Source organism: Mobula hypostoma, chromosome 7 (genome assembly GCF_963921235.1).
Source record: "Mobula hypostoma chromosome 7, sMobHyp1.1, whole genome shotgun sequence".
NCBI classification, from domain to species: domain Eukaryota; kingdom Metazoa; phylum Chordata; class Chondrichthyes; order Myliobatiformes; family Myliobatidae; genus Mobula; species Mobula hypostoma.
The window spans coordinates 35270769-35293839 of record NC_086103.1 but is presented as its reverse complement, the minus strand read 5'-3'; the positions used below and the strand labels follow the sequence as shown (position 1 = coordinate 35293839).

The window sequence follows — 23071 nt, the reverse complement described above, 5'->3', positions numbered from 1 at the left end:
TTGAGATGCAGGTCCGGATATTTGGAGGGTACGGCCCAGATCCGGGTCAGGATCTGTTCAGCAGTCTTATCACAGTTGGAAAGAAGCTGTTCCCAAATCTGGCCATATGAGTCTTCAAGCTCCTGAGCCTTCTCCCGGAGGGAAGAGGGACGAAAAGTGTGTTGGCTGGGTGGGCCGGGTCCTTGATTATTCTGGCAGCACTGCTCCAACAGCGTGCGGTGTAAAGTGAGTCCACGGACGAAAGATTGGTTTGTGTGATGTGCTGCGCTGTGTTCACAATCTTCTGCAGCTTCTTCCGGTCTTGGACAGAACAACTTTCATACCAGGTTGTGATGCACCCTAGAAGAATGCTTTCTACGATGCATCTATAAAAATTAGTGAGGGTTTTAGGGGACATGCCAAATTTCTTTAGTTTTCTCAGGAAGTAAAAGTGCTGGTGGGCCTTCTTGGCAGTGGTGACCAGAGCTGTCAAAACCACTTCCTGCAGTCCCAGAGTCAATTCCTACAACTACTGTGAAAGAGAGCCCAGAACCTGAGATTGTTTCACATCCATAAGTCTCACTTCCCTTGTCAGGAAAAAGTTACCCCACAAGAGCAGGCAATCCTCTACAGCAATTTAATCTTTAGGCCTGAATGGGACAATTTAACATTTTCTATGTCTTTAGGTGCATTTTATGTTGAGTGTTTATGTTTATAGCGACTGTAAGCAGGGAGGAGTGTTGTCTATTTAATATTTCAGTAATATCTGAGTAATATTGTAAATATATTGTTTGATTAAGCACTCATGTTGGTTTACATAATTTATTTTGGGTCATATGTGAGAAGTTCAGGAATGGCATGCGTCATTACCCCATTGTGTTATATGTGAGCATCTCACTAAAGCAGAACGAAGTAGACACACATCATCTTTGTTACAGCTATATAGGACCCTGATCAGACACCACTTGGGGTACTGTGCTCAGTTCTGGTCATCTCACTACATGTGGAAACCTTAGAAAGGGTGTAGAGGAGATTTACAAGGATGTTGCCTGGATTGGCGAGCATGCCTTATGAGAATAGGTTGAGTGAACTCAGCCTTTTCTCTTTGAAGCGACGGAAGATGAGAGGTGACCTGATAGAGATGCTTAAGATGATGAGAGGCATTGATTGTGTGGATAGTCAGAGGGTTTTTCCCAGGGCTGAACTGGTGAACATGAGAGGGCACAGTTTTAAGGTGCTTGGAAGTAGGTACACAGGAGATGTCAAGGGTAAGTTTTTTCTACAGAGAGTGGTGAATGCGTGGAATGGGCTGCCGGCGACAGTGGTGGAGGCAGATACAATAGAGTCTTTTAAGAGACTCTTGGATAGGTACATGGAGCTCAGAAAAATAGACGGCTATGTGTAACCCTAGGTAATTTCTAAAGTAAGTACATATTTGGTACAGCATTGTGGGCCGAAGGGCCTGTATTGTGCTGTATGTTTTCTATGTTTCTATCTCAGACTCCATGTTTTTCTTTCAATTAGTTTTTGGAGTTACGAAACATAAATAAGCTCTTCTTCTGTTGCCTCTGTCTCCGATCTCATTTCTTTAGAAAGAATTCCACACCCCTCACTGAGGACTCCTTCACCTATTTCCAACCCTCCCCCACCTTCTTGCACATCCCACTTTGGTTCTCTGCCTGCTCCTGATCTTTTCATCTGGAATTGCTGACACGCCATCAACCAGCTCGACTTCTGCACTCCTCTCTCTTCCTCGAACCTTGCCCTTTCTGAATGCACTGCTTTCTACTCTCTCCTCACAATGCTGTTGTAGTGTGGTGAACTGGTCTCTACCTTGATGAGCCCAAGCAGCAACTCTCAGACATCTCCTCATCCCCACGCTTTGAAGAGGACCACGCTCTGAACCATCAGAAAACCGTTTCCTGCACCATCACTGACCTCATCAACTCTGGAGAACTCACATCTACTGCCACCAAACTCATAGTTCCCTTCAGAAGGCATTCGATAAGGTGCCACACGTGAGGCTGCTTAACAAGATAAAATCCTATGGTGTTACAGGAAAGACACTGGCACGGATAGAGGCAGTGAGTGGAAATAAAGGGGCCTTTTCTGGTTGGCTGCCGGTGACTAGTAGTGTTCCTCAGGGGTACTTTTCACATTGTTCATTTATGATTTGGATAATGGAATTGATGGCTTTTTGGCAAAGTTAATGGATGATGCAAAAATAGATGGAGGGGTAGGGAGTGTTGCAGAAGCAATGTGATCATGGCAGGACTTGGACAAATTGGAAGAATGGGCAAAAAAAGTGGCAGGCAATGCATTTTGGTAAAATGAACAATAGTGCAGACTATTATCTAAATGGGAAGAAAATTCAAACATCAAAGGTGTGGAGGATCATGCTCCCAAGAAGGCTGAGTTTGAGGTAAAGAAGGCAAATGCTAAGCTGGCACTTATTTCAAGGGGAATAGAGTATAAAAGAAAATAAAGCTTTATAAGACACTAGACAGGCAGCACTTGGCACATTGTCAATAGTTTTGAGCCCCATATCTCAGAAATGATGTGTTGTCGTTGTAGAGTCTGGAGGTGGTTCATGAGGATGATTCTGTGAATGAAGGGGTTATCATATGAGCTGCACTGGCAGCTTTGAGCCTGTACTCCATGGAATTTAGAAGAAAGCAGGGGGATCGCATTGAAACCTACTGAATTGTGAAAGGACTAGACAAGATCGATGTGGTGAGGTTGTTTTCTATGAGTGGGGTATCCAGAACTAGAGGGCACAGCCTCAAAACTGAGGGACAACTTTTTAGAACGGAGGTAAGGAGGAATTTTTTAGCCAGAAAGTGGTGAGTCTGTGGAATGCTCTACCATAGACTGCAGTGAAGGCCAAGTCCATGGGTATATTTAAAGTGAAAGTTGATAGTTTCCTGATTGGTCAGGGCATCAAAGGATATGGTGGGAAGGCAGGTGAATGAGGCAGAGTGGGATCAGGGATCAGTCATGATGGAATGGTGGAGTAGAGTTGATGGGGTGAATGGCCTAATTCTGCTCCTATGTCTTATGGTCTTACCCCGCTTTGCTCACTTCAACTTCCTACCCAAGATCTACAAGCCTGACTGTCCGGTTAGGCTCATTGTCTCTGCCCAAGTAAATTCATGTCCTCATATCTCAATTCTATTTTATCCCCCTTGGTTCAGTCCCTTCCCATCGACATTCACAACACTTCTCATGGTATTGATCTCCTCACTAACTTTCAAATCCCTGGCCCTGACTACTGTACCTTATTTTCTTCATGGATGTCCAGTCCCTAAACACTTCTATCCCTCATCAAGAAGGCTTTAAAGCTCTCTGCTTCTTTCTCAGTAAATGCACCAACCATTTCCCCCGAAAAACTGATCTCCTCTGCCTGGCAGAACTGGTCTTCACCCTGAACAACTTCTCCTTCAGCTCCTTCCATTTTCTCCAGGGTCGATGAATATCCATGTGCACCAATTTGGGTCCCAGCTATACTTGCCTTTTCATTGGCTATGTAGAACAGACCATGTTCCAAGCCATCCCAGGTAATGCTCCTCAAATCTTCCTCTGCTACATTGATGACTGCATTGGTGCAGCTTCATGCACCAGTGCTGAGCTCATCAGTATCATCAACTTAGCCTCCAACTTCCACTCCTGCCCTTAAGATCACTTGGTCCATTTCTGACACCTCTCTCCTGTTTCTTAACTGGTTCATCCCCATCTCTGAAGTCAAATTGTCAACCAACATCTTTTATAAACCTACTGACTCCCACGGTTATCTTGAATTTCCTGCTGAAGGGTCTCGACCCAAAGAGCCGACTGTTTATTCATTTCCAAATCAGCAGCCTGACCTGCTGATTTCCTCCATCATTTTGTGTGTGTTGTGCTATCTTGACACTAGACAGGCAGCACTTGGTTGAGGAGTAGTTGTAGGGATGAGGGGCACTCTCTCTACCATCTCACCTGTAAAAATGCTATTCCCTTTTCTCAGTTCCTTCATCTCTGCTGCATCTGTTCCCAGGATGTGGTTTTACTTTCCAGGACATCAGAGGTTACCCTTCCTCCACCTTTGATGCTACCTCATTAGCATCTTCTCCAATTCCCAAGCTTCTGCGGTCATCATATCTTCCTGCTGCTTCAACATTAATAGTGTTCCTCTTGTCCTTACCTACTGCCCCATGAGCCTCTGTACCCAAGACATCATTCTCCACAACATCCCCCAGCTCCAAAGGGATCCTACCACACACACATCTTTACCTTCCCCCCAACCCCCCATTTTCCACAGGGATCACTCCATCCATGATTCCCTTGTCCATTCGTCCGTTCCTCCTTCCTCACAAATCTCCCTTCCAGCACTTAACCTTGCAAGCGGCCAAAGTGCTACACCTGCCTGTTCACTTCCTCCCTCACCTCAAATTCAGGGCCCCAAACAATCCTTCCAGGTGAGCCAACACTTCACCTGCAAATCTGCTTGTGTCTGGTGCTTCAGGTGTGGCCTCCTGTTGGTGAGACCCATCATAAATTGGGTGACTGCTTCATCGAGCATCTTAGCTCCATCTACTAAAACAGGTGGACAAACATTTCAATTCCCATTCCCATTCCGGAATGTCAATCCATGGCCTCCTTTTATGCCACGATAAGGCCACCCTTAGTGTGAAGGAGCAATACCTTACATTCCAATGGCATGAATATCAATTTCTCCTACTGCTATTTTTTTCCCTTCTCCTCCCTTCTATTCCCCATTCTGGCATCTTAATTCTTCTCAGCAGTCTCTCACCTCCCCCTGAGTTCCCTCTTCCTTCCCTTTCAGCTGTGGTCCACTTTCCTCTCCTCTCAGATTCCTTTCCCTCCAGTCCTTCACCTTTCCTACCCACCAGGCTTCACCTATCACCTTCTTGCTAGCCTCCTTCCCCGCCCCCCACCGTTTTATTCTAGCGTCTTCCCTCTTCCTTTCCAGTCCTAATGAACGGTCTCTGCACGAAACCCCGATTCCTTATTCATTTCCATAGATGCTGCCTGACGTGCTGAGTTCGTCCAGCATTTTATGTGTGTTGCTTTGGATTTCCGGCTTCTGCAGAACTTCTCGTGTTTGTAACAGGAGTGGTGGTAAGAATCAGAGGATGGTTGTGGGGGGTTACCAACCAGTGAGCAATGGTGTGTCAAAGGGATCAGTTCATGCTCCTCTGAGTTTTATTATCATAAATATTGATGATTTAGATGAGAATGCGGATGGCATGATTCATGAGTTTACAGATGATTACAAAACTGGTGGTTTAGTGCGTAGTGAAGAAGGTTTCAATGGCATAGCAGAGCCCTGGGAAGTGTTGTTGACAGAGACACCTAGCCAACTACACACAGTAGTTCCCTTAGAGTGGCAACACAGTTAGACAGGTGGTGAAGAAGTTGTGTGGCATGCTTTCCTTTATCAGTTGAGGCACCAAGTACAGCAGTTGGGACAGCTTGTTTCAGTTGTACAAGGTGTTGGTTAGGCTACATTTGGAACATATTGTGCAGTTTTGGTCACCACGCAACAGGAAAGATGTGATTAAACTCAAAAGGATGCAGAGAAGATTCAAAGGGAGGTTGTCTGGATTGGCAGGCAGAGGTTACAAGGATAGACTGGATAGATTGGTACTGTTTTCCCTGGAGAAAAGAAGGCAGAAAAGTGGCATGATAAAGGTATATAAAATTAGGAGAGGCAGAAACAGGGTAGATAGACAATGCAGTGGTAGAATTAGCGAGCATAGGTTTAAGGTAGGAGGGAGAAGGTATAATGGGGATCTGATGGGGAAATTTTTCACACTAAGTTTAGTTGATTTCTGAAGTGAACTACCTGAGGAGGTGGTGGAGGCAGGAACAATTGCAACATTTACAAAAGAATGGACAAAACACATGAATATTTGGATGAGCGAAACATGAGGATATTTACTTAATGCGGTCAAGTAGATGGACAGCATAGATTTGGTGGGCCATAGGAACTGTGCTTTACAACTCTATAAGCTGAATCTGAAGCATAGATGAAAATGAACTGGCCTTTGACAAGGTGTGTGGAGGTGGAGTCAAAACAGCATTGTATCATGTTACGAAATACTCTGTGATTTCAATAATGTTCAGTGCAGAAAATGTCATTAGCTATATTTGCCTATGGATAAAGCCACAGTAAAAATCATTATATAGTCTAAAATCAATTTGACAGAGTGGGAGCTTCAGCTCTAATAATTATTGAGCACACAGATATATTTATGACCATAAGATGGCGCTGGAGAGTGGCAATATTTTGTGTGTGTAGCTCCCAAAGGAATCATCAGGAACCACAGCAGAAATCTGCAGCCCAGGACACTATAGTAAGCAACAGTGTTTCAAATGATGTTCAGATGCAGACCACCCAGGGAGCTAGTGCTCCCAGGGATCAGGGGACGTTCCCAGTGTCTCAGAAAATGTGCCTGCTGGTGATGGCAGTTGGTGAAAGTGGGCCCGAAGGGATCTCCTCCATGCTATCCTTCTGGCTAACGTTCAGTCTCTCGAAAATGAAAATGGTTTCCTCAGAGCAAGATTGCACTACCAGAGGGCCCTCAGGGACTGCTGCATACTTTGCTTCACACAGATATGGCACTTTGGACATGACACTCCAGCCCAAGGGCTTTACCTTCCATTGCCTGCACCAGACAGCGGTATCAGGTAAAGGTAGAGGCAGTGGTGCTTGCTTCTTGATTAACTGATCATGGTGCACAGTGATGGTGGTTATGGCTCTGTCCTGCCCCCACAATCTGGAACATCTGGCATTCAATTATTGTTTATTCTGCTTGCTGAGGAAGTTCTCTGCCATCAACATGGTAGCTGTGTATGTTCCATCATTGGCAAATGTCAAGCTGGCACTGGAAGAGATGAGCGCCATCATCAACAGTCATGAGACGTTGCACTGTGATGTCTTCCGGACCATTGCAAGCGGACTTCAACCAGCTTGAAGAAGTCTTTGACAAACTACAAGCAACAGTCACCTGTGGAAATAGAGCAACCAACACATTTGATCACTGTTATACCATCAGCAAGAACAGTTACTGTGCCATCCCACACCTGCACTTTGGCAAGTCTCATCATGTGCCACAGTTGTCACCATCTTCATCAACACCTGCATGGATGAGTGTGCACCTTTGAGAATATACTAGACACACCCAAAACCAGAAACACTAGACAATTCAGGAGATTCAGTCTGCTAAGGACTATATTTGTGCCATTCAAGATTGGTGAGACCTAATAGCATAAATAGCTGTGATGCTCTACTCCCTGATCAGCTCAACATCTTTTAAACAAGCTTTGAAAGAGGGAATAAAACTACAGCTATTCACATCCTCACAGCATCTTGTGATCCTGTGATTTCTGTCTCAGAAGCTGACGTCAGAACATCCTTCAACAAGGTAACCCACTCAAGGTGTCAGGCCTTAATGTTGTACCTTCCAGTGTACTAAAAACCCGTGCTGACCAACAGCGTTCAAAACTATCTTCAAACTCTCACTGCTGCAGTCAGAGGATCCCACGCGCTTCAAAGGGGCATCAGTCATACCAGTGTCCAAGAAGGACATGGTGAGTTACCTCAATGACGATCACACTCACATCTATTGCAATACAGCATTTTAAGAGGTTGTGTCATTGCTGGTTAACAAGACTCTGAAAACTTACACTCATTCCATAATCACGATTTATTTACGTGCACGTGGTCCCTGTCACCACACCGTTTTGAGGTTAGAACAGAAGAATTCCATTTTTACACAGAATTGACTAGCAGTTACAGGCGTTGACAAATTGGTAAACTTGTGTATGTTCAATTCCTTATTTGCAAGATCAATCGCCATTCACCACACTGGTGCTAACATTCAATAGAAACTACAAGCTAACAGCCAATGGTACTTTGAAGTTAGTAAAATAATTGTTCTTTAGTCGGGAGTGTGCATTTTGCATCCTTGGATTACATCCTTCTCTTGTATATACGTACCAAATGGCTCCAGTCCCCTGCTGTGCAAAGAGAAGCTATGATCTTCAACGACTTTTCTTAAGAGTCCTTTTTTGTCCGGGCTGACTACACAAAATCTGCTTAAAACTTTCCTCACCGCACCTTCCACAGTTGGTCGAGGCTAGAATTAAGTCCTGCCTGAGCAATGAGCTGGGGCAGTTGCAATTTGCCGATCACCACAACAGGTCTGCAGTGGATGTGCTCTCACTGGCTCTACACATGATATTGGTGCACATGGACGACAGCAATACATACATCAGGTTCCAGTGTATCAATTACAGCTTGGAATTCAACACTATCACTATCTCGAAACTAATCAACAATCTTCAAAACCTGGGCCTCTGGACCTGCCTGTGCAGCTGGACTCTTGTCTTCCCCGTTAGAAGACCACAGTCAATGCAGATCAGAAATAACAGTTACTCAAGTTCAAGTTCAACTCTAGTTGTCATTCAATCATTCATGAATAGGGCAAAAGAAACAGTTTTCCTGCAGGGCCAAAGTGCATGACACAGTACCAACAGTCACATACAGTGCAGAGCACATATAGCAAATGTAAGATAGCAAGCACATATAAGATATCAGAGAAATACAGTCACACAAGAAAAAATAGTCAAAGACCCCAAGTCCATGAATGTTGCAGAAATCTGCAGTCGAACAGCTTGTCTTCTGTCGAGTGAACACTAGGGGGCAGCATTCACTCCAGCTGGGACACTGCACTCCAAGTTCAAAAAGTTCAAAGTAAAATTTCTTATCAGAGTACATACATGTCACCACATACAACCCAGAGATTCCTTCTTTTTCTGCGGGGATACTTAGCAAATCTATAGAACAGTAACTGTAAACAATGGACAATAAACTGCAAATACAGATACTGTATAAATAAATAGCAATAAATAACGAGCAAGAGAAAACAAGATAAAAGAGTCATTAAATGAGTGTAGTTATCCCCTTTTGTTTAAGAGCCTGATGGTTGAGGGGTAGTAACTGTTCTTGAACCTGGTGGTGCAGGTCCTGAGACACCTGCACCTTCTACCTGATGGCAGCAGCGAGAAAACATCATGGCAACACTCACAACACGCTGGAGGAACTCAGCAGGTCGGGCAGCATCCGTGGAAACGATGAGTCGATGTTTCGGGCCAGAACCCTTCATCAGGACTGTAGGGGGAAGGGGCAGAGGCCCTATAAAGAAGGTGGGAGGAGGGTGGGAAGGAGAAGGCTGGTAGGTTCCAGGTGAAAAACCAGTAAGGGGAAAGATAAAGGGGTGGGGGAAGGGAGGCAGGGAGGTGACAGGCAGGAAAGGTGAAGAAGGAATAGGGGAAAACACAATGGGTAGTAGAAGGAGGCGGAACAATGAGGGAGGTGGTAGGCAGCTGGGGGAGGGGGCAGAGTGAAATAGGGATAGGGGAAGGGAGGGGGAGGGAATTACCGGAAGTTGGAGAATTCTATGTTCATACCAAGGGGCTGGAGACTACCTAGACGGTATATGAGGTGTTGCTCCTCCAACCTGAGTTTAGCCTCATCATGGCAGTAGAGGAGGCCACGTATGGACATATCTGAATGGGAGTGGGAAGCAGAGTTGAGGTGGGTGGCTACTGGGAGATCCTGTCTGTTCTGGCAGACGGAACAGAGGTGCTCGACGAAGTGGTCCCCCAATCTGCGTCGGGTTTCACCGATGTAGAGGAGGCCACACCGGGAGCACCAGATGCAATAGATGACCCCAACAGACTCAGAATTGAAGTGTTGCCTCACTTGGAAGTACTGTTTGGGGCCCTGAATGGTGGCAAGAGAGGAGGTGTAGGGACAGGTGTAGCACTTGCGCTCACAGGGATAAGTGCCAGGTGGGAGATCCATGGGGAGGGACGTGTGGACCAGGGAGTCGTGGAGGGACCGATCCCCACGGAAAGCAGAGAAGGGTGGAGAGGGAAAGATGTGTTTAGTGGTGGGGTCCTGTTGAAAGTGGTGGAAGTTGCAGAGGATAACCCGACGCAGATTGGGGGACCGCTTCGTCGAGCACCTCCGCTCTGTCCGCCAAAACAGACAGGATCTCCCAGTAGCCACCCACTTCAACTCTGCTTGCAGGTTGAGTTGGTGGTAAGGAAACTAAATGGAATATTTGTATTCATTTCGAGAGGACTAGAATATAACAACAAGGATGTAATGCTGAGACTATAATAAGGCATTGGTCAGACCACACTTGGGATATTGTGGGCAGTTTTTGGCCCCTTATCTAAGAAAACATGTGCTGGCATTGGAGAGAGTCCAGAGGAGGGTCACGAGAATGATTCTGGGAATGGAAGGGTTAACATATGAGGAGCATTTAATAGCTGTGGGTCTGTACTCACTGGAGTTCAGAAGAATGAAGGAAGATCTCATTGAAACCTATTGAACACTGGAATTTGACCAAGCATTCATGTTCCCTAAGTTACAGACAATACAAAGCTGAATACTCAACAAACAGACTTACATTCAACAAAAATACTTGGTTAAAAGTGGATGTAGAGAATACCTTCTCAATTATCATATGTATCCTTGCCTTAAACAAAGGAAGAAGGGATCAAGTCCCTTCCATGTGCTACTTTATATACCCAAGATGTTTGAAACTGGACACCAGACATCTATCCAATGGGAAAAGCAGCTGCGGCTTCTAAACTTATCAATCACCACAGAAGCAACTTTTGATAATTAGAATAAGGCGCGCCCCCACAGGACAGAATGCGGAGAGGATGGCTGAGCCTAGGCCCAAAGGGTGCAGTCTCAGAAAAAGGGGACGTCCATTTAGAGCAGAAATGAGGAGGAATTTCTTTAGACCAATGGTAGGTGAATCTCTCGAATTTATTGCTGCAGATTGCTGTGGAGGCCAAGTTATTGAGTATATTTAAAATGCTCTATTCGAAGAGAGTGCTTTCGGTATCACTTGCCAGACCCACGAACCTGATTCAATGTTACACAAACACTTGATCTAGACCTTTCAGTGTTTGATAGGTTTCAATGAGATCTTCCTTCATTCTTCTGAACTCCAGTGAGTACAGACCCAGAGCAGGGTTTGGAGCTGGTGACAGGGAAGGGAAAAAGTTTGGAAGAGTCAGGGGTTGGGGTGTTCATGAAAAGTGGAGTGGGATGAAGATGAGGGCTCCGAGGAATAAAGGATAGAGGGGAACCTGAGAGACTAGGGGTGGATGGAAGAAAAGGAGAATAGGACCCAGTGGTAGTGAGAAAGGTCTCAGTCTAGAGGTGCTCAAAGCTGAAGTCGAAACTGGAGCTAATGGCAGCAGGGCCCATGACTTGTAGAAGGCCTAGATCTAAGCCAAAGGCAGCTGGGGCCATGGTCTGGAGGTGGGTGACCTTCTGATCCTCCTTGGATGCAATGAAGGAGAAAAACTGGCAGTTTAAGGGCTGTATCTGGTGAAGGATAAAATGTTGGATAGGCCAATGGCAAAAATGTCTCACCTGTATTAAACTATTTACATAAATGAGAAAGCAGGTTATATGTCATTGACTCAACTGAGATTTCATTCTTCCTGCTCCCTTTGTGATTCATCTGATAATATTCCAAAAGAATAAATATCAGGAATCAGGGGCGTAAACCTTTTATTTGAGTGTTTTTATTTTTATGTTGAATATTTCTGATATTCACCTTTTCAGGATAAGGGCTGTAGTAAAAGGGATTGAAATCATGCTACAGCTAGGCAAAGCCTCAGTTAATCCATGACTGGAAATTCTGCTCACAACACCTTCAGAAACATTCCAATCACAAACAAAAGAAAATCTGCAGACCCTGGAAATGTTGTTCACCTTGAAGTACAGGTTCAGTATACCAAAATGATTACAGGACTTTATAAGTTAAATCACAGTTTTTAATTTGGATTAATTCAATTCACTTTATTTTCCGTGAGGAACTTTGTGCAGTGGTAAGGACATCACAGAACTTAAGATACACAACACCAGACTACATATAGTTAAACACAACATACTATAAATTAATACTTGTAATTTAAAATACTAATACACAAAATAAAACTGATTGTTTTTACTATCAAAGGTGTTATGCATAATATATATTCAAAATTGGGTGTTGAAGAGGAGAACGGAGGAAGGAACAAAACTGGATAGGGCTCTTCTGGTGGTGAGGGCAGGGACCTGTAGCGGTGTCCAGATGGCATGAAAGTGTAGAATGTGTTAAGTGTATGTGTAATGTCCTCTACTATTTGTTGAGCCTTCTTCTTTTTCATTTTTGCTGAGTGATTCTTGTTCTTGGCCAATGATTTTACTATTTATTCTGATAATTCTGTGGAGTGGGCTGAAGTTGATAGTGCTCATTGCTCTGAACCATGCTGTGATGTTGCAGGTTAATACTGATCCAATGAAGCATTTACAAAATGGCCGGAGAATCGATGGCTGGACATGCAGTGTCTGCATCTTCCCAAGGAAAAATAGCTGTTGTTGGCACTTGGAGAGTATCAACCCACCATTGGTCTTAAACGTGATTTTGTTTTCTACTGTTGTGCTGAGGTACTTGTATTCTCCAACATGCTCTATTGACTGGCTACTGATTTCCAGAGTTGGGACAGTAGACTGTTGTTTTCTAAAGTCCACTACCATTTCCTTAGTTTTACTGGGGCTCAGGTCCGGATAGTTGTTTGTGTACCATCCAGCAAATTTATTGATTTCCTCATTCATGCAGTCATCAGAGTTGGTAGTGTCAATGCTGACTGAGTTACCTGAGTACCTGATTTACAGCATGCCCGGGCGTGAGCTTCTGCCGTCGTCTGTGTACGGTGTGAACAAGTCTGGTGAGATAACCGAGCCCTGTGGTGCTCCAGTTGATATTTGGCTGTTTGTGCTCATATAGCCATTATATTTCACTTTTTGATGCCTGTCTGTGAGGAAGGAGAGGATGAGGAGTATGAAGTGGGAGTTCACATTCATTTGCTGGGGTTTTTGTACCATGAGATGGGGTTGCATGGTGTTAAATGCACTGGACAATTCCACAAACAACATCCTGACAAATGATCGGGGCCTCTCGAGGTATGCGTAGGGGAATGCAGTAACATTAGTACTGGGCCTCTTTTTGGCCTATAAGCTAACTGAAATGGGTCAGTGAACCCACCTACCATCACCTGTAGCTGTGGTAGGAGGAGCCTTTCAAAGGACTTCATTACCAGTGATGTTAGAGCTACAGGACGGTAGTCATTATTGACGGTGGGATTGCTCTTCTTGGGATTTGGGCATGTGATGGTGGTTTTCCAAATGGTTGGTATGGAATGTTCAGACAGAGAGCGGTCGAAGAGATGACAGAAAACCTCTGACTGCTGTCTACAGCAGAGTTTCAGTAACCATCCACTGATGTTGTCTGGAGCTGGTGCTTTACTGGAGTTTGTTATCTTGAGTACTCTCTCCACCTCTCTCGGATAAAAGCTTCCCAGGCACCTCTAGGTTTGCCCTCTTGGAAGAGCTTTTCCATTTTCTCCTTGTAGACCCTTTAGGTTTGTTTTATTTCTTTGTTTACCCTCAGTCCTGTTGTGAGAGGTAAAGTCTACTTTCTACAAGATAAGTGTGTTTTTCAGATTCTTTGTGATCCAAGGGTTGTTACTGATGTAAGGCTCTGTAAGGTTTCACTTCTAATGTAATGGCTTCTCTGTAAGGTTTCACTCCTAATGCCATGGTTTCTCTGCAGCAGAAGTGTTTGGGTTATGACTAGAGATAACGGGGCTTTGGAATTTGTGCTATGTAATGAGAGGTGTGTTGTTTCTTTCATGTGTGTCTGAGAGAAGATATTCGTGGGTTTTTCTTCGGCAGAAGATGGAGAGAGAAGATGCCAGATCGGAGAGGTCGTAGACTGCAGGACTGAGTGGACGAGGAATAGGGTCAGGAGCCAACGACGCCCAGGGCAAATCGATGGAGAATGAATGGATGGGAAAGTCGTGAGCTCCAATGTGCGTATTAGAATGTTTCATCAAAATGGGCCCTTTTCTTTTTGTTTTCTTTACTAAGCCTCTAGTCAAACTAAGAATTATAAAGCTAAATCATTTAATTGTATATGTGTACTGTTTGTTGTTTCGTGGTACTGATCTGTAACCGGACAATGCAGCATCCACATAAACAAGATTTCTCAAATTTGGCTGGGCTGGAGGCAGTCTTCCCCTAGACAAACACATGCTGGCCGAATCTAAGGGTGACACTGTGAAATACTTCAACAGTTGTTTTGGGTGTGACAATATAGTCAGTGATGATGACAGTAGTCTCCAGCTGTGAGTACCACCCAGTCCGTACATTCATAGCAGTCCAGCAGGTTTCCCCTGTTCTTTATTCTGCAGTTTGACATTTTTTTTAGCTGCGCCCTCCATTTAAGTATTGATCGGTAGGTGGGCACTAGATGAACGATGTTGTGGTCGGCTGTGCTTAGTGGTGCCTCGATAACCGTTATTTACATTCTCATGACAGAGGTCAATTGTCTTGTTGCCTCTTGTGGCACATGGTATATAGTGTTGATACGTGTGCAGAACTGTATTAAGTCGGCAGCTGTTAAAATCTCCCAGAATTAAAACAGGAGAAATCGGGAGCGTTATTCTCCGGACCAACACACACGAAATGGTGGAGGAACTCAGCAGGCCATGCAGCATCTATGGAAAAAAGCACAGTCGACGTTTCGGGCCTATTTGTGTGTGTTACTCGGATTTCCAGCACCTGCAGCTTTTCTCTTGTTTGAGTGCTATTCTCTATGCGCTGCATGCACACGGTGACTTCCTCTGCCGTGCGAGTGGCATTTGCGGAAGAGAGAATATATACCATGACACAATTCAGCTGGCCAAATCCTGCAGGCAAATAATCTTGGCCTAAATTAGTGGCCAGCAGTTCAGCATCTGGTGAACAGTGTGTCTCTTTCATCTTTACAGTTTTGCACCAAGCTTCCTGTACATATATACATAGAAACATAGAAAATCTACAGCACAATACAGGCCCTTCAGCCCACAAAGCTGTGCTGAACATGTCCTTACCTTAGAAGTTACCTAGGGTTACCCATAGCCCTCTATTTTTCTAAGCTCCATGTACCTATCCAGGAGTCTCTTAAAAGACCCTATCGTACCTGCCTCACCACCATCACCAGCAGCCCATTCCATGCACTCACTACTCTCTGCATAAAAAACTTACCCCTGACATCTCCTCCGTACCTACTTCCAAGCACCTTAGAACTGTGCCCTCTCATGCTAGCCATTTCAGCCCTGGGTAAAAGCCTCTGACTATCCACATGGTCAATGCCTCTCATCATCTTATACACCTCTGTCAGGTTACCTCTCATCCTCCGTCACTCCAAGGAGAAACGGCCGAGTTCACTCAACCTGTTCTCATAAGGCATGCTCCCCAATCCAGGCAACATTCTTGTAAATCTTCTCGGCACCCTTTCTATGGCTTCCACATCCTTCCTGTAGTGAGGCAACCAGATAGGAGCACAGTACTCCAAGTGGGGTCTGACCAGGGTCCTATAAAGCTGCAACATTACCTCTCAGTTCCTAAACTCAGTCCCACGATTGCTGAAGGACAATACACGGTATGCCTTCTTAAGCACAGAGTCAACCTGCACAGCAGCTTTGAGTGTCCTAGTGACTTGGACCTCAAGATCTCTCTGATTCTCCACACTACCAAGAGTCTTACCATTAATACTATATTCTGCCATCGTATTTGATGTACCAAAATGAACCACCTCACACTTATCTGGGTTGAACTCCATCTCCCACTTCTCAGCCCAGTTTTGCATCCCATCAATGTCCCGCTGTAACCTCTGACAGCCCTCCACACTATCCACAACACCCCTAACCCCCAACATAAACCACCTCTGTGATTTTAACCACTTTTGTTATAATCGTGGTCTAATTGAAGCAGTACTCCAAAACCGTCCAGAGAAAGTTCTCAGTTCACAACTGTAACATCAAACCTGGTCTCTGCGATACGTATTTAATATTCGCACTGCTTGACTTGGACAAATTCAGAGAACGGGCAAAGACGTTGCAGCTGGCATACAGTGTAGAGAAGCGTATGATCATGCATCTTTGTAGACTATTTTCTAAACGGGGACCAAATTTCAGAAATTGGAGGTGCAAAGGGACTTGGGAGTCAGACCATGTTTGGAGTATTTTGAGCAATTTTGAGCCCCATATACGGGAATTAAAGTGTTAGCATATGAGGAGCATTTGGTGGTACTGAGTCTATACTCGGGGAAGTTCAGAAGAATGGGGGTGGGGGTGCAGATCTCATTGAAACCCTATGGAATAATGAAAGGCCTAGATGGAGTGGATGTGGAGAGGATATTTCCTATAGTGGTAGAGTCTGGGACCAGAGGGCACAGCCTCAGAATAGGGACGTCTATTTAGAACAGAGGTAAGTAAGAATGCCTTTAGCCAGAGGATAGTGAATCTATGGAATTCATGGCTACAGACTGCCGTGGAGACCAAGTCATCATGTATTCTAAAGTGAGATTTTGACAGGCTCTTGATTAGTAAGGGCATCAAACGTTACAGGAAGAAAGCAGGAGAATAAGGTTGAGAGGGAAATAAATCAGCCTTGATCAGATGGTGAAGCAGACTCAATGGGCTGAATGGCATAATTCTGCACCTATGTCCTATAGTCCTATGGTTCCATTTCTCTCATCTCTTTGATATTTAACATCATTCTTGAACCCAAGATTATTCTGCCATAATGTGGGCCCATTAAACAAGCTTCATGTGGCATGTTAGCACAGTTTTCAACATCATTAATCTTCCAGGCCATCAGTGACCTGCTAACATAGAACTTTCTCCTTTTGTTCATACCCAAGACAACCTATTCACTGCTACAGCTATCGAGGAAGAGCGCAAGAGGATGTTTAGATGCTGTCCAGAGCTTCTACCTGTGCAATATCAAAATCATTCTGAGAAAGTGAGCAATCCTGTTGTACAAAATATGTTGTACATTTAGGCCTATGTATGAAAGAAAATGGATTTAACCTGATAGGGAGAAGATAGTAGTAATGTTGAAGGTTAACAAACTGGAAAAAGTCAGTGTGCAGGGCTTTCCTTACCACATTACAATATTGTGCCATGTTCTATAAAATCTTGCCAGAATATTAATATTTATTGAGAAAAGATTAGCACCGTTGTTGGGATGAAGAGCAATGGAAGATATATTGTAAGCATGCTGGTGGGAACGGACACACAGTAAAGAAGTGGCTCATTCTTCAGTGGGCCCTGATTCAATCCTGTCCTGTCCCTGTGGAGTTTGCATGCCCACTCTGTGCTAAATAATGTGTTGGTAGGTCAATTGGCCACTACAAATTACCTTACTCCAGATGGCAAGAGAATTAAAAGGGATTCTAAAAGAAGACAAGGAGTTTAATGAATGAGGAAATGAGATTGCTCCATGTCATAATTAATAGTAAGTAAGTAAGGTGAGGCTTAACAGCAAGTCAATCTTGTCAACATGAGAGATTCTGCAGTTGCTGGAAATACAAAGCAACACACACAGAATGCTGGTAGAATTCAGCAGGTTGGGCAGCACCTATGGAAATGAATAAACAGTCGGTGTTTCAGGCCAACACCCTTCTTCATGGCTGAAGAAGTCAGTTTTGAGGTGCTCCAACAGAAAACAAAGCATTGGGAATTTTCTATGTTGCCTCTAATTGCAGCATAGTTGCTGTCTTCACTGAAAATAAAACAGTACCATGGGGGAGCTAGTTGATATAGTGTATTTGGACTTTGAAAAGATAAGGTGCCACAGATGGGACTGAGAATATACACACACACACACACATACACACACACATTATTCTTGGGAACTGTTTTCTGCTCAGGTGAAATTTCATGAGTAAAAAATTAAGTGTGACTAATTTCATTTTAATAGTGAGCAGCCAAAGAATGTACAGTGCAGACATGAGTGAAGTTGTTGGTTGGTGCTTGATATGCCTGTAGAATGATCAATTTTATAGACATCTATTTATTTTGTTTATAATTAATCAATATTCTTTAAATAATTCACTTTCTTGTCAATGTGATTATCTCATTGTTCTTGGTTTTCCTATTCTTCGACCCTCAATCGGTTTTTTCCATTTATAAACAATCAGTAAATTTATTACACAGGATTTACTTATACAATTTTATTTTCTAAAATTAATTTCAGCAATTTATTAAGCTTTCAAGATATTAACAGCTTCTCCATTGGTTCTGCAAGATGTTAACCTTATCATCTGAACATCAGCCTCATTGTTAAAGCAGTTACTCTCTCTCCCAAATTCTCTACTCCTCAAAACAGTCTTCATATTTGCTTATATAGGTTCAAAGAACATAGATTTAACAGATATGATATAGACCAGCTAACTCATTCTGAATAGACCTGAAAGGATTTCATTGTTTGGCTCTCATATATGTATCAGATAAGCTAAACATTCCAAGATTAGCCTGCTATGACTTGCTGTGATGCAAAAGGGCAAATGGCAAATTGTTTCATATTTGCAGACTTGGTAAAAGATCAACAATGCTATTAATGAATGACAGAACTGCCATAAGGGGTAGAATGGCTACTCCAGATTTTAGTCTTTTCTTATATTTTTAACTTCAGCAAAACATTGACATCAACCAAAGTGTAAAAGAGAAGTCATCAAATAACATATATAAGGATCATTGAGGTGAAATTAGCTGATGCATGGTAACATTTTAATGCTGTCTCAATTAGATTAGATTATGAGGACATGCAGTCCTCTTTTATTGTCATTTAGTAATGCATGCATTAAGAAATGATACAATATTTCCTCCCGTGTGATATCACAAAACACAGGACAGACCAAGACTGAAAACCACATAATTATAACATATAGTTACAACAGTGCAACAATACCATAACTTGATGCAGAACAGTCCATGGCACAGTAAAAGAGTTCAAAGTTTCTCGAAAGTCCCACATCTCACACAGACGGGAGAAGGAAGAAAACTCTCCCTGCCATGCCCGACCACAGTCCGATTCTGAGTCGTCCGAAAACTTCGAGCCTCCAATCAGCCCTCTGACACCGAGTACCGAGCACCATCTCTGTCCGAACGATTCGACCTCAATCTCGGTCGCCAGCAGCAGGCAAAGCCGGGGATTTTGAGGCCTTCCCTCCGGAAGATTCTCCATTGTGCAGTAACAGCAGCAGCGAACCTGCGTTTCAGAAATTTCTCCAGATGTTCCTCTGTGCTTTCATGTCTGTCTCCATCAGATCAGAATTGTCCACGGCCCCTATTTAACGGATATGATATCATTTTCACCGGACAGCTGCGCGCGCACAGCGCGCTGCTATTGCCTCCTCCCTCCAAATAGTTGAAAGTGAGGCACATAGTCCCTATTTAATTTGAAAGCAATTGGAAAGTTCTTGATTGCAGCCCAGATGTTGAAACTTACTTGATGTAGCTTTGTAGTGCCAGCGTATTGTTAATGAAAAGAACTGCTGAGTCATTGACCTTAATGGGGATTGAGTAAAAAGCCTATAGTTGCTGGTTTATACAAACTAGTATTTATTGACATTTTGTTACCATGTCTATCGTTGACTTGGCTCGTATTTACTCCCCAACCAACTCAGCTCCTTGCTATGTTAGGGCAGTTTATAGGAGCTTGCTTCACAAATTGACTGTCACATTTTTAGCAGTACAAAGTTTCTCATTGGTGAAGAAATGAGTCACAAGTCCCGTGGTGATGAAAAACATTATAGGAACTCAAGTTCTTTTTTCTTTACAATTTTACTATTATATCAAAGGCAAATTTGTTGTCTGTTGCAATGCGGTATTAAGACCAAACAAAAGCACAGTGTCTTGTAAATGAAGGACAGAATTTAAAAACAGACTAAATCTAAAATTAAAGCACCTAGTCCCAAGGCAATGTTGACAATCTTATCCACCCATTCATCACAGATTATCAAAGACAAATTTGTGCTCTATTTTGTAATGTGTTATTAAGACAAAACAAGAACTCAGTTGTGTAAATGAATGATAGAATTTAAAAGTGGACGAAGTCTAAAATTAAACATTTACTCCCAAGGTAAGGATGACATTCTCATACATCTGTTCATTTTACGAATAAATTAAGTTTACATGCTCTCATGAATTTCAGGCATAATATAGCTGTAAATTTGTAATAAGAGAAATATTTCAATTTTATAAATGATTTATACTTTATGTTATGAAATGCTTTAAAAGAAACTAAGAGCAAAGTGTGGCCCATGATTGGAATAAATTACGGAAGAGAGGAAAAGTTTGGAATAATACACCAGAAAAAAGTATTAATTCTAGCTGGATGTGGAAAATGCCGGTAACTGGATGGGGATCCTTGAATAAGTCGAACAATAGGAACCTTGAAAATGAGGCTTTTTGAACTTGTAATTGGACAATTGTAAGTACTCTATCGATGGCAGAGAAATGTACATGTAACTTACATAGGCTTGTTACTGCTGTACTTCCTTGGCTGCTTCAAATGCTAGAATAAGTTTTCATTATTCATTCAGATTGTAAGTAGTTTGTGATCTTTTGAACACCTTACCTAATATTAAATACCATTTGCTGTCTTAATTATTTGCTCAGTCTGCGTACTTGCTTTTTTACATGGGGAGATCACTCTGAAGATAATTTTTTGGTCTCAATTCTATGTAAATATTCTGACTTTTTTATTTCTCCAACTAAAATGAATGTCCTTGATTTTCACTTTCTGCTCAATTTTCCATCTTTCCATCTGCTTAATCTGTCCATTTTTTGTGTCATATGCGCAATTTATTTTCCTGTTTATCTTTATAACTTAATGTAAATCTTAATAGGATACCTTAATCCAATATATGTGCAATTTGCAGATAAAAAGGATCACATACACTCAGTGGCCACTTTATTAGGTACACCTGAACGTTAATGCAAATACCTGATCAGCCAATCACATGGCAGCAACTCAATCCATAAAAGCATGTAAACGTGGCCAAGAAGATCACTTGTTGTTCAGACCAAACATCAGAATGGGGGAAGAAATGTGATCTGAGTGGAATAATTGTTGGTGCCAGAATACATGCTGTTAATGAAAAGTCTGATAATGATGAGAGTGACAAAGGATTAGGTAGCCTTGAGATTTACAATATGAAAACTGACAAGAGACAAGCAATATGTTTTACACCAGAAGTGAAGGGCAAATAAATTAAAATGGAATTGGACACTGACTCGGCTGTTTCAATCATTACACAAAATCAGTTTGAATGGCTTTTCAAAGATAGTGAACTGAAGCCTGCAGATATACAATTAAGAACTTATACCAGAGAAAAGGTAACTCCTGTGGGAATGAAATTCATAACAGTGAAATATAACAACCAACAAGCCATACTGGATGTGTATGTTGTAAAAAATAGTTGGGCCAGCATTGTGGGGCCATGATTGTCTGAGATCCGTCCACCATTTGCAGGCCACATCCCTGCAATAGAATCAACTGAAAGGGAACTCTGAAAGGTACTGGATGAAGCCACAGCAGTATTCAGTGATTGCACTGGAAAACTCCAACATATCAAGGTTAATTAGTGTTAAGTAAAAATATCACACCAAAGTTCTAGATATCCTGTGTGGTTCCTTATAGGAACTCATGGGCAACACCAGTGGTCCTAGTAGCCTAGAAAAATGTGTCTGTTAGGATCTGTCATGATTTTAAGGTCACCATCAACCCAGTACTGAAAGTAGATCCATATCATCTGCTCAGAATAGAGGATATCTTTGCATATCTTTCTGGAGGATAACAGTTCAGCAAAGTGGACTTAGCTGAGGCTTACATACAGATGGAAATGGGGGAAGAGTCCAAAGAGTTTCTCACTATAAACACCCACAAAGTACTTAATTGCCATAATAGGCTGAGTTTTGGAGTAGCATCCGTGCTTGCACTCTAGGAGAAAGCTATGGTTGAGCAGTATTTATCGCAAATGAAATAGCCAATGAGAAGTGAGTACCAATTTTGCTGAGTGCATTGGATTTAAAGGCACATGTGTGCTTAGAAGTTGGACTATTCCAACCAAACCAGCCAAAATGAGTTTTGCTGATATCGTGAAAGTAATGCAAGAACATTTATAACCAAAATTATATTGATTGCACAACACTTCAGATTATATAAGTGGAATCAAAAGGAAAGGGTGTCCATTTCAGCAAATGTGACTGAAATGAGGTTGTCTGAGTATGTCCGTCAATGATAGGCTTAATGATGCACTGAGAGATCATTTAATTTGTGGAATCTTACAAGAAAGTTTTGAAAAATGGCTCCTAACTGAAGCACAACCTATATTTAAAAGATCAGTAGAAATAGCTGTATCAATGGAAACAGAAGACAGATGCAATTGAGTTGCAGTCAGGACTGAAAGTGAATGTGAACAAAATTGCAATGGCTAAACAAAAACCCACCTGGATGAACAAATTGTTTTACCATTGTACACCAGACCAATGCAAGTTTAAAGGTGAAACTTGCAGAAAATGCGATAAAGAAGGACACATACCAAGAGCACGTTAGGTAGGAAAAAAAACCTAAATAAAGTGGACTGCACAGGGAAGATAAAAAGTCAAGTTGCACTTTCAAAAAGAGCACTAATCTGCATGCTGTTGATGAAAAATCTGATGATGGTGAGAGTGACATAGGAATGGGCAGATTTACAATGTGAAAACTAACAATAGATAAGCAATATGGTTTACACCAGGAAAGTACACTTTGGTTACACCCCACTTGGAGTACTGAGTTCAGTTCTGGTCACCTCACTACAGGAAGGATGTGCATGTTATAGAGAGAGTGCAAGAGAGATTTACAAGGATGTTTCCTGGATTGCACAGCATGCCTTATGAGAATAGGTTAAGTGAACTTGGCCTTTTTTCTTTGGAGCAACAGAGGACAAGAGATGACCTGATAGAGGTGTATAAGATGATGAGAGCCATTGATCATGTGGATAGCCAAAAGTTGTTTTTTTCCAGGCCTGAAATGACTAACATGAGGGGGCATAGTCTTAAGGTGCTTGCAAGTGGGTACAAGGGGACACCAGAGGTATGTTTTTCACAAAGAGAGTGGTGGTTGCGTGGAATG

The 23071-nt window shown here is 42.7% G+C and overlaps 1 long non-coding RNA gene across 1 annotated transcript in view; it reads left to right on the top strand.

Annotated features, from left to right (window-relative positions):
* Positions 1 to 20749, top strand: part of LOC134349233 (uncharacterized) — a 47783-nt gene extending 27034 nt beyond the window's left edge. Inside the window, exon 3 of the long non-coding RNA XR_010018614.1 lies at positions 13771 to 20749. This is a non-coding gene — a long non-coding RNA (uncharacterized LOC134349233). The remainder of the gene's footprint in view (positions 1 to 13770) is intronic.
* Positions 20750 to 23071: the final 2322 nt, after the last annotated feature.